The sequence below is a fragment of the Aquarana catesbeiana genome, linkage group LG02 (genome assembly GCF_042186555.1).
Source record: "Aquarana catesbeiana isolate 2022-GZ linkage group LG02, ASM4218655v1, whole genome shotgun sequence".
In the NCBI taxonomy this organism is placed as follows: domain Eukaryota; kingdom Metazoa; phylum Chordata; class Amphibia; order Anura; family Ranidae; genus Aquarana; species Aquarana catesbeiana.
In genome coordinates, this window is record NC_133325.1 from 514,857,761 (window position 1) to 514,870,222 (window position 12,462).

The 12,462-nt window shown below is 48.6% G+C and overlaps 1 protein-coding gene across 1 annotated transcript in view; it reads left to right on the forward strand.

Moving 5' to 3' along the window:
- The first annotated feature begins 9,408 nt into the window (after window positions 1-9,408).
- Window positions 9,409-12,462, forward strand: part of LG02H1orf116 (linkage group 02 C1orf116 homolog) — a 125,261-nt gene continuing 122,207 nt past the window's right edge. The window contains exon 1 of the mRNA XM_073615786.1: window positions 9,409-9,617. The gene's annotated coding sequence lies outside the window, so the exon portion shown is untranslated. The remainder of the gene's footprint in view (window positions 9,618-12,462) is intronic.

Genomic DNA, 12,462 nt, shown 5'->3' on the forward strand with positions numbered 1-12,462 from the left:
GTTGACTCCCATCGTGGGTATGTGGCACCTGGGGCATAGCATGCATAACCTCTCCACTCCTCTGATCACCCCCAAGGCAAGTCCTCCACAGAGTTCCACTTGGATGTCAGTGTCGATTAGCACCCGCATTTCAGGGAATCTCTGCACAGCGGGCATCCTCTGATTACCCTCCGCCATCTTCATCCGCCTCGTGTCTGGCATGCAGCATGCTGATCTCAATCACTGTCCTCCGCTGGGGCGCAACTCCGCTCACACGCTCGTTGGTTCAGAGTGCGAAGAACTATAAGCAGGCTTCAGGTAGTGTGCGCTGTAGAACTGCGGGCACTGTCCAGGCTGAAGTTTTAAAACTGCGTCACAGAAGCTGGAACTGAGGGCAGGCAAACTATACAGCGATCTCCAGTAACATAGTAAAGTCTCTCCTGTAACACCCTACTGTGTGGGACTGACCGTGCAGCATCCCGTCAAAGACACCCCCTTGTTGCATTCTTTTACTAGGGGCAACAGCAGACATTCACAACTCATTTTACTGTGTTAAGCTGGATTAAAGTAAAAAAAAAAATTTCTTCTGCAATACAGTGTGCAATGTCCGCGCCAAGCAGATCGCTGGACATATTTGTAATCCAGAGCGTGATCGCTCACGTTGGTTGCCACGGGTGATAGCACATGGTTACAGCCACTGGTTGCAGGGCTTATTGCGGTGGTGAGTGTCCATTGAGATAACTGAGTGCAGGGACGTGATAACAGCACTGATCCTGAATGGTTCAGGGGCGGATCCAGGGGGGGCCAGAAATCCCCCAGAAAATAGTACTGACTCCAAGGCTTTCTCCCTCCACCACCTCACCAGATTTGCGTTACGAGGCTTCTAAATGCAGCTGCAGGGACTTTATTTCTGCTTCCCCTGGCTCTCCCAAAGTCCCAGGTGGCCTAAAATATATTACCTGGGCCCCATCAGTTCATTTAGAGGGGGCCAGTGGCATCACTATGGGGGTCTGGAAGTGATGTGACACCGGGGCCGCTGCTACACACTGGCAGATTTGCAGCACAGCGCTGCGAGTGTCACTTCACTTCCCTGTCAGGCAGAGTGATCTCCACCTGACAGGAGCTTCCTAGTCCCGGCTGGTGTGACGTCACGATTCAGAGGCGGCAGGATTGAAGACAAGATGGACCTGTAGCCAGAGCTCAGTGCACTGCAAGTAAGTGAGCACTTAGCTAAGGAATTGTCATGTTAATTAGCTATGGCGGGCATTGTTATGTTAATTAGCTACGATGGGCATTGTTATGTTAATGAGCTACGGTGGGCATTCTTATGTTAATGAGTTAACACCTTGTGAAGAGGTTAACGCTTTGGGGGAGGGGAGGGGGGTTAAATAATTTACAATGGTAATTGTAATATGGCACATGGAGGGGGTTAATGTACTCACTGATGTATTAGTGACCAGTGGCAATTAACCCCTCTGTGCAGCATTAATGACAGTGGCACTATCAATGTTAAGTTAATTAACAACTTTTATGCTACAGCATGAAGGGGTTTATAAACACTGCCACTAGTGCCACTAATGCAGCAAAAAGGGGTTAATTAATTGCCACTGGTCAGTAATACCTCAGTGAGTACATTAACCCCCTCCATGTGTCATATTACAATTACCAATCATCATCATTATCATCATGATAATCACACAGTACAGGTGCGTTGAGCCATAGCACCTGTATTGTGTGATTATCATGATAATAATGATGATATAGAATGACAGAAAAATTCATCTTTAGGCTTCATTTACACAGGGCGTGCAGCAGACATGCGTCTAACATGCAGGGCTGTCTTTTACTGGCTTGGGGATGCATAAAGTGTTACATGCATCCCAATGCCAGCATCCCATTTATTTCTACTGTGACACACAGCCGCTATATCCCAATATGTCATGTGTGTGGATCCCAGAATGCAGGCAGGGTTTATTCAAGGACCCGCACCAGCATGTCATATTGGGATATAGCGGCTGTGTGTCTTAGTAGAAATAAATGGGATAAAACCACCCCGCTAGCGGCCAAATATCGGCGCTAAAACGGTGCTAAAAATAGCGCCGCTATACCGCCGACGCCCGCCCCAATGTGAAAGTAGCCTTATTTTCTGGCAGTGCCCCTCCCAAGACTAGACTCTGGATCCGCCCCTGGAACGGTTGCTATGGACAATAACACTTGGCGACAAGTTTGGAATTTGGTTGCTATAAGCAAAGACATGTGGCAAAAGTCCATTTTGAAAGCATACCCCAAACTTTGCAAAACAGGCAAAGTCCCCCCTTGGCCTTTAGCGGTTGCTAGGTGCGATGGCCAGCAGGTTAACCGTGAAGGCGGACCTCCAAATGTAGCAGGGGAAGTTGCCACTAGTAACAAACATCCACCATATCACCCCGCTACCAGACTCCCGTATATCACTTGAAGAGACAATGAAAAGTAATTTGCTGTGTTTTGTTTTAGTTTATTGAGGGGTACACCTTGGTTGTGGAAAGGGGTATATGGGATGTCCATAGAATAGATCACTTTGCCATCATATTTAGAGATTTTATAGATTTGGCACATAATTTGAGCCTGAAGGAATGATGTGCATGTGTAACAGCTACAGTTTTTTTCCTGCATCACCATGCAGACCATTGCTCCTCCTCTGCGTAAGTCCTGCAGACTATTGCTTCCAGAACTTCCTCATTAATGACTGTGTAAAGATGAGAACATCACCCTTGACAGTATAAGGGTGATGTTCCCAGAACTCCTCTCCTCCTGCACAAACTTATACTGTAGCATATTAATTTCTTGTCACATCTTCTTCTGTAAGCAAAAGAACCCACTCTGAATAGTTTCTCATACTGACTCTGGTTGCTTGCTGCTACTAGGCCAGAGGCCTGCAGTATCTCTCCCTGGAGTCCTAGTAGTTTAAAAGCATGTCCGGAATGGTGGACTACTGTTCCCAGCTAGCCCAGCTTGCAAATCCTGCGCCCTCAGGCCACATGGATTTGACACTACTCCCCACAGTCTCTCCTCTGATCCAGGACTCCTTATCAATGACGTGTAATGATAAGGACTTTGCCAATTACTATGTAAAGTTCCCTCGCAGACTCCCTGGCATGTCTTCACATCCAGCCCTCCACTGTGGTACACTCACGACCTTTCTCTGCCCTGAGTCCATGATGGAGAACTTAACGGGACCGTACGTTCCGACAGCTTCACCTTCCCCCTCTGCTCCAGGAATTCCTCATCAATGACCATGTAATGATGCAGACTTCACCAATGACCGTGTAAAGGTGAAGTTATCTAACAGCTCTCCCGGGCCTCCTCCTGCGATCGGCGCACACCCCCCAGATGAGGGTGGCTTCCTGCTGCTGTCTAGTACTCCATTCTCCATTTCTCCCAGTCAACAACTCCTCCCAGTGGCATGTTACCTCAGCTTGTATAGAAGGCCCGCCCCCTGCCAATAGCAGTTGGGGATTGGTCAGGGCTCCCACATGAGCTGCCTGCCACTCTAGTTCCAGACCCTGCCCCTCTTCTAGAACATTCTCCCTGGAAGCAGGGGAGGTGCCTCAGAACTAGAGCACAGGTGCATAGTTGCCAACTGTCCCGGGACTTACACTCCATTCACAAATTTTTTGTGTCCCGGTAAATGTCCCGAAAAATCCGGTTTTTGATTTTTGCCGCCGCCGCCCGCCGCCGCCGCTAGAGGTCTGCGGCCGGTGGAGACATTGTCTCCGCCGGCCGCCATCTTGAAGAAGCTTGAAGATGGCTGGGGGGGGGCTAGACGGAGCTCCTCCGACGCCGCCCACCCTCCGCCCCGCCTCACTCCGCCCACCCTCCGCTCCGCCCCGCCTCACTCCGCCCACCCTCCACCCCGCTCCGCCCCGCCTCACTCCGCCTACCCCCGCCCCGCTGCCAGGGAAAGGGGCGGGGGTTTTGCCATCCATGCGGAATTCGAAAAGACCGGCGGACTCTGAGGTAGGGGAGGGGGGGCGCACGCCGCTGTGGGAATTTGTAGGGGGGGCTCCACTGGGGGACACCTGATGTGAGGGGGGGCTCCACTGGGGGACACCTGATGTGAGGGAGGGCTCCACTGGGGGACACCTGATGTGAGGGGGGGCTCCACTGGGGGACACCTGATGTGAGGGGGGCTCCACTGGGGGACACCTGATGTGAGGGGGGGCTCCACTGGGGGACTCCTGATGTGAGGGGGGCTCTGCCGGGGACACCTGATGTGAGGGGGGCTCCACTGGGGGACTCTTGATGTGAGGGGGGCTCCGCCAGGGACACCTGATGTGAGGGGGGGCTCCGCCAGGGACACCTGATGTGAGGGGGGCTCCGCCAGGGACACCTGATGTGAGGGGGGCTCCGCCAGGGACAGCTGATGTGAGGGGGGGCTCCGCCAGGGACACCTGATGTGAGGGGGGGCTCCGCCAGGGACACCTGATGTGAGGGGGGGCTCCGCCAGGGACACCTGATGTGAGGGGGGCTCCGCCAGGGACACCTGATGTGAGGGGGGCTCCGCCAGGGACAGCTGATGTGAGGGGGGGCTCCGCCAGGGACACCTGATGCGAGGGGGGGCTCCGCCAGGGACACCTGATGTGAGGGGGATCTCCGCCAGGGACACCTGATGTGAGGGGGAGCTCCGCCAGGGACACCTGATGTGAGGGGGAGCTCCGCCAGGGACACCTGATGTGAGGGGGGGCTCCGCCAGGGACACCTGATGTGAGGGGGGGCTCCGCCAGGGACACCTGATGTGAGGGGGGGCTCCGCCAGGGACACCTGATGTGAGGGGGGCTCCGCCAGGGACACCTGATGTGAGGGGGGCTCCGCCAGGGACAGCTGATGTGAGGGGGGGCTCCGCCAGGGACACCTGATGTGAGGGGGGGCTCCGCCAGGGACAGCTGATGTGAGGGGGGCTCCGCCAGGGACACCTGATGTGAGGGGGATCTCCGCCAGGGACACCTGATGTGAGGGGGAGCTCCGCCAGGGACACCTGATGTGAGGGGGAGCTCCGCCAGGGACACCTGATGTGAGGGGGGGCTCCGCCAGGGACACCTGATGTGAGGGGGGCTCCGCCAGGGACACCTGATGTGAGGGGGAGCTCCGCCAGGGACACCTGATGTGAGGGGGGGCTCCGCCAGGGACACCTGATGTGAGGGGGGGCTCCGCCAGGGACACCTGATGTGAGGGGGAGCTCCGCCAGGGACACCTGATGTGAGGGGGGGCTCCACTGGGGGACACCTGATGTGAGAGGGGGCTCCGCCGGGGACACCTGATGCGAGGGGGGGCTCCGTCGGGGACACCTGATGCGAGGGGGGGCTCCGTCGGGGACACCTGATGTGAGGGGGAGCTCCGCCGGGGACACCTGATGTGAGGGGGGGCTCCACTGGGGGACACCTGATGTGAGGGGGGGCTCCGCCGGGGACACCTGATGCGAGGGGGGGCTCCGTCGGGGACACCTGATGCGAGGGGGGGCTCCGCCGGGGACACCTGATGTGAGGGGGGGCTCTGCCGGGGACACCTGATGCGAGGGGGGGCTCTGCCGGGGACACCTGATGCGAGGGGGGGCTCTGCCGGGGACACCTGATGCGAGGGGGGGCTCTGCCGGGGACACCTGATGCGAGGGGGGGGCTCTGCCGGGGACACCTGATGCGAGGGGGGGCTCTGCCGGGGACACCTGATGCGAGGGGGGGCTCTGCCGGGGACACCTGATGTGAGGACGGACTCTGCCGGGGGCAGGCGACGTGGCTAGTGACACGCTCAGGGCTCCCACTGATTCTGCATTATGGTGAGTTGAATGATTTAATTTTATATTACAATGTAATAATAGAAATACTGCACTTCAATCATCCTGACACAATAACAATCATGGTGCCGGGATGATTGAAGTGCTAACACCAGGTGTTTGGAGTATCTTTATCTGCTGATTGTTAAACTTTCTAGAATACACATATTTTTATTGTGTAGGATCTGGGGCTGCTGTCCCGTCATTTCCCTCTCCCCCTCTCCCCCTTTCCCTCTCCCCCTCTCCCTCTCCCCCTCTCCCTCTCCCCCTCTCCCCCTCTCCCTCTCCCCCTCTCCCCCTTTCCCTCTCCCTCTCCCCCTCTCCCCCTTTCCCTCTCCCCCTTTCCCTCTCCCCCTTTCCCTCTCCCCCTTTCCCTCTCCATCCCTCATTCATCTCAGACTCTAACCACACCCTCTTGAGCCACGCCCATTTAAGCCACGTCCACCATGACGCGTAAACCACGCCCATTTTTACTGTTTTTACTAAGCCACGCCTACAAACGAATGCCCCCCCCCTAATTATTGTACGGCTCCGCCTACAGCCACAAAAGTGTCCCACATTTTTTTTTTACAATGTTGGCAACTATGCAGGTGGTCACACCCACTGCTACTCTAACCACTCCCTGCTCCCATATCAAAACAGACAGGCCTAGCTTAAAGCATAGGCCTGCTTAAATTTACCTGTGCTGACAGTTTCCCTAGCAAAAATCCTATTGGTAGAGGGTGCTACACTTACTTTCAGAAATGGCTTTCTTCTTGCCGCTCTTCCATAAAGGCCAGATTTGTGGAGTGCATGACTAATAGTTGTCCTGTGGACAGATTCTCCCACCTGAGCTGTGGATCTCTGCAGCTCCTCCAGAGTTACCATGGGCCTCTAGGCTGCTTCTCTGATTAATGCTCTCCATGCCCGGCCTATCAGTTTAGGTGGACAGCCATGTCTTGGTAGGTTTGCAGTTGTGCCATATTCTTTCCATTTTTGGATGATGAATTGAACAGTGCTCCGTGAGATGTTCAAAGCTTGGGATATTTTTTTATAATCTAACCCTGCTTTAACCTTCTCCACAACTTCTCCACAATGCAAATTCCCCACAAATGCCACTATGGCGTTTACAGATTTTGAGATGCCTGTAGACAGTGTTACTAGCTGAGATGATAGCACAAGAATCCATACAGTAGAAAACCATTACAGAGGAGGTGTCTGGTATTTAGGGCTCATTCATACTTAAGGTTGGGGGGGTGGTAAAACCCCATGGTTGAGCAGTGCTTTTACTGCACCCCAGCCGCTAATCTCTTTAGCTGCAAAGGGAGTGGTCGGGGGTGTATACATACCACAGCAATGGCAGAAATAATACCTCATGGTAGGTGCCTACCTACCAGTGGAGATCATGGTCGCATTTTGACTCTCTTGCTAACACAGAGTCAATTTTTTTCTGGTGAGTGCAGCGTGAAGCTGGGAATCACTCACCTGGAGAGTGTAGAGGCACCAAGTTGAATGATATTACACTGATGAACTGCCTATGTTGCACCATTGTTATTGTATATGAGAACCACAAAGTACAGTCATGGGCTTGAATTCCTCGCTATTATTTATGTTCATAGGACTGGATCTGCACATTCTGTTTTTGGACTTTATTTTTATTTTATATATTGTTAATATTTACATTTATTTGTTTAGGTGTATAATGCTGTGCCTCTTTGTTCTATTTGGGGCTTTAGGGTCCATTCACATCAGCCAGCATTTTTATAACCCAGCGGATGGTGTGCAGTCTGGTCTGGTGAGAATCACGGCTCTGTTCTGCACGCTTCCTTTTTTTTTAAGGAACTTTATTGAAACCTCACACGGAAATTTCATCAAGTTCAATTGGCCCCCCTCAGTGCAAGGCGGTACCTTGCACTGTGCTGCGATGCAATGAAAAAAATGCAGTGGTGTGAATCGAGCACAGAGGAGACACAGCATTTTGCCTTGTCCTATGGTGGGAATAACTGCCCAGCACAGTCCCACCACATCTAGTGTGAATGGAAGCTTATGGAATGCACACAGTTATGGCTGGTTAGGGTCAAAGTAGGCAGTGAGGAGGAGATACAATGCCTTTTTACCACCTGTCAAATGCTCTCTGAAGAGCGACCTGAAGGCTGGATCAAAGCACATGCGAATCAGCCCTTAATGAGACGCAGATGCATCAAAAATGCGCCAATAATGCTTCTTGATTTGATACGTACATTAATGAGCTTACATGATATCTAAAATTTTAAAGCACGTCTAAGGCTGGATTCACACCTATGCATTTTTAGTGCTTTTTGCATTTTGCAACAGAATGTGTTCCGTAAGAAGCCATGTTAAATGGACTGTAGTCCAAATCTGCAAAATGCAAAAAGCACTAAAAGTGCATAGGTGTGAATCGAGCCTAAATGAGCCTTCATATCTGGACTCTTGGGCCACATACATGTCTGGAGAAGGACACAGGGCTGGTTCACAAGGGCAATAAAGCTAATAAAGGGTCTGGAGGATCTTAGTTATGAGGAAAGGTTGCGAGCACTGAACTTATTCTCTCTGGAGAAGAGATGCTTAAGAGGGGATATGATTTCAGTTTACAAATACCGTACTGGTGACCCCACAATAGGGATAAAACGTTTTCACGGAAGAGAGTTTAACAAGACACGTGGCCACTCATAAAAATTTGAAGAAAAGAAGTTTAATCTTAAACTACGTAGAGGGTTCTTTACTGTAAGAGTGGCAAGGATGTGGAATTCCCTTCCACAGGTGATGGTATCAGCGGGGAGCATTGATAGCTTCAAAGGACTATTAGATAAGCACCTGAAGGACCACAACATACAGGGATATACAATGTAATACTGACATATAATCACACATAGGTTGGACTTGATGGACTTGTGTCTTTTTTCAACCTCATCTACTATGTAACTATATGTAATATGTAACACCTATGCATTTTTTAGTGCGTTTTCATTTTTGCAGAAACACACTACAGTCTATTTAGCATGGTTTCCTATGGATGTAGTTCATATCTGTGCAGGGCCAGGGACTTTTTTCTGGTTTTTGGTTCCATAGACTTCAATGGATGAAAAATGTGTATTGAAAAACGCAAAATGCACCTGGAATACGCAACCTGCAACCTGCATAGGTGTGAATCAGGCCTCAGTCAACGTTACATTGGGATAAAAGTCGGCAAGCTGGCAGCTTTCTGCAAGAAGTTTATGAGACAAGGTGTTTGCTTTGTAACAATTCCCTTTAACACAATCCTGTGCACTGTAATATGTAAGAATGTGGGTGTTGTTCATGCTACGCTATCAGTGACAACATCTTAAGAAGCATGAATTAGTGCACAGCTAAAATCTCAGCTTTATTTATTACAGCTAACAAGACTTGTGTGTCTATCTAACATATTGTGAATTATTTATTATGACGATCGAACACTTGATTGCATATATTTTATGCAAAACATTATTTCCATAAAGACTAGATTCTTTGGACAGTGTGTCATACAGGAATTGGCTGTTTGCTTACAATCACGTCATCAACAGAGAGTACAGGGTTAACTTCCTCCAGAATTCCTTGTGTACCTGCACTTTAAGCTTTCTGGTTGGTTAATAAAACCTGTCTATCCGCCCCTTCCATGACCAAGCAAAGGTAGAGAGCAGGCAAGGGAGGGAGAGGCAGGTGACTTTTATCCAGACTTACTGACTTATGAAGATTTTAGTAAGGAGAGTCAATTTGTAGTTAATCATTTTGCCCGTGGGTCCTGTTGAAACGATCGAGTGTCTTCTTTTTCGCTTTCTTCTTTGTTTTAAGCTTTTAATATCCTGCTGTCAAGGTAAGTTAATTAGTAACTATTTTTTTTTTTTAGTTCAATATTTGCGTAGGGTACTAGGAATTGCATTGCGTTCATGATTTCTGGAAATGGCTTTCTTATATTTTCGAATATTCTTCACCTTTTTGTATGCGGAGTACTCAAGTGGACGTAAACTCGCATTTATTTGGAAAACGGATTTGAGATAAACCTAGGGTTATCGTAAATTGTGAGCTTGATTACTTTGCATTGCTGAACTGACCCTACTCTCCCTAATAAACCACAGTAACTAACTTAAAGTTCAAACATAGGCCTTCTAAGGTCATTGTGCCCTCTTTATAGAGTATATATGTTACACATACCATTACATGTTTTGTTACAGGACTGCCAGTATGTTGTTAGTGTATTTTGCAGAGTTGTATGAATGCCAATGAAGGCCGACTTAAAGCAGTAGTGAAGTCTTTAACCACTTCAGCCACGGAAGGTTTTGCTCATTAATGACCATGCCATTTTTTTTTTGCGATACGGCACTGCTTTATTTTAACTGATAATTGCGTGGTCATGCGACACTGTACCCAAACAAAATTGATGTCCTTTTTTATTTAAAAGAAAATGTAAAAAAAGGGTTAAGTGTGTGCCTAGGAGGTGCTTGCTAACCATGTGGAGGATGGTCTGCCTGGATGAAGACCGAGATCGGTGTTCCTGCTTAGCAGAACACCAAGATCTCTATCTTCTTCCCTGTCAGAACGGCAACCTGCCTTGTTTACATAGGCAGATCGCCGTACTTTCTCTCCGGGGAGTGATTGCGGGTGCCCGGTGTATACTGGGCCCGTCAAACCCACTGATTGGCTCCCCCTCTGTCCAATCAGCATGTGCGCATCCAGTGTCTATTGCACAAAATGACATACAGGTATGTTGTTTCGCACAATAGAGCTGACCTGCCGCAGTATATCTGTAGTAGGCAGTCTTTAAGTGGTTAAAAAAAAAAAAAGAGTCCAGCTGTAAGTAAATGACAAAATGTGCTTGTAGCATAGTAGCACATTATGATAGACTTGCCTGTAAAAGGTATCCCTCCAGCAGAGTGCTGTCACAGCTGTCGGGGCTTCCATCTTCACCTGGTCTTCCTTCCATTTGAATAGCTGATCCGTGATGATGTCACTTCTGTGTATTTGCATTGGAGTCATGATTACGGTAGAGCTCGCTGGATGATGGCGCATTCAATGTGCTCTCACTTCAAAGCACAGTGCGCATGCCTCGGTGACATCAACAGTTGAAGAAATGGTGAATACTTCCTAAACGGTGCATGTTTAGGAGATATTCATTGTACCTACAGGTAAACGTTATTATAAGCTTACCTGTAGGTAACCAAGCAGTCTTTACTTCCGCTTTAAGGAGGCCATACACTAGTAGAATTTTGTTTGCAATTTTTTTGTTTGTGTGGTGTTTTTTTTTTTTTTTTTTTTTTCAGGATGGGTTCACACTGCAGCACGCTCCGGCTCACAGTAGGAGTCTGGTGCATCCCCATCCACCGCTTTAGGTCCGATTTCAGCCCGAATTTTGGGCTGAAATGGACCAAAAGACGCACAGGACTGTGCAATTTGCACCGGAGCTACTGTGGATATGTGTGAACCGGCTCCATAGAGCCACATCCAATTTGCAACAGTGTGAACCCATCCTAAATCATTAGTGGGATCAAATTGAACTTTGTTTTCAACCGCAGTGATGAGAAAACTCAAACGGGCAGGAAGGAAATTGTTGTTTGTAAAGTCCATTTGTTCCAAAATCGAATGTTAAAAGCAAAAACATTTTGACATACTTTTTAACAAAATTTCATACAGTCATCGAATGCACAGAGAATTTTCATACTTTATTATTTTTTTTTTTTTTTTTTTGCACGAACGTTTAGGCTCGATTCACACCTATGCATGTTGCTTTTGAGCGTTTTTGGAGGTTTTTTTTTCATGCTTGGCACGTTTTTGAGCCGCGTTTTTGCCGCGTTTTTGCCGCGATTTGCGTTTTGCGTTTTTTTTTTTTTTTTTTTTTTTTTTTTTTTTTTTTCCATTTTTTTTTTACAGTCTTAAAAAAAAATTACAAAAAAAAAAAAAATAAAAAAAAAAAAAAAAAAAAACGGCAAAAACGCTGCAAAAACGGTGCACTTGCGTTTTTGATGCTTGTCCATTGAAAACCATTACATGCAAAACGCTGCTTTTTGCATGAAAAAAAGTCCCCGACCCTTTCCAAAAACGCAGAGATACAAAAAAGCATTGATGTGAACATGTTCCATAGGAACCCATGTTAAAAAATTCCCGTGCATTTCTGCAAAATGCATCAAAAAACGCGCTAGTGTGAATGGGGCCTTAATCCACTAGTACATTGCCTGCTTTAGCTAGAAATGCAGCATGTCTTCCATTTTAACCACTTATCGACTTCACTATAGACGAATGACGGCTACTGCGCAGTTGTCCAGTTCTGGGAGGGCTTCTATTGACGTTCTGCCAGAACCACGCCCCCAGAGCACTCTGAACGCTGTGTCCATCAGACACAGCTGATAACTACAGATCAGGGTAAAGGGCCAATCACAGCGCCCCTTTACCACAAGATCAGCTGTGTCCAAACACAGCTGATCACAATGTAAACACTTGCAGGTTATTGGCATTCCTTTTCTCACAAAGGAGGAGAGCCGCTAACTGGCAAATGTGAAAGGGGACATCTATACTGATAATCAGATCACTGATCGTCAGTGTCCTGCTTATCAGTGCAGTGCCACCTCATTGGTGCCCATCAGTGCCACCTCATCAGCGCACATCAGTGAAGGAGAAAATTTTGTAACGGAAATTAAAAAAAAAAAATGTCTTTAAAATTATTTGGT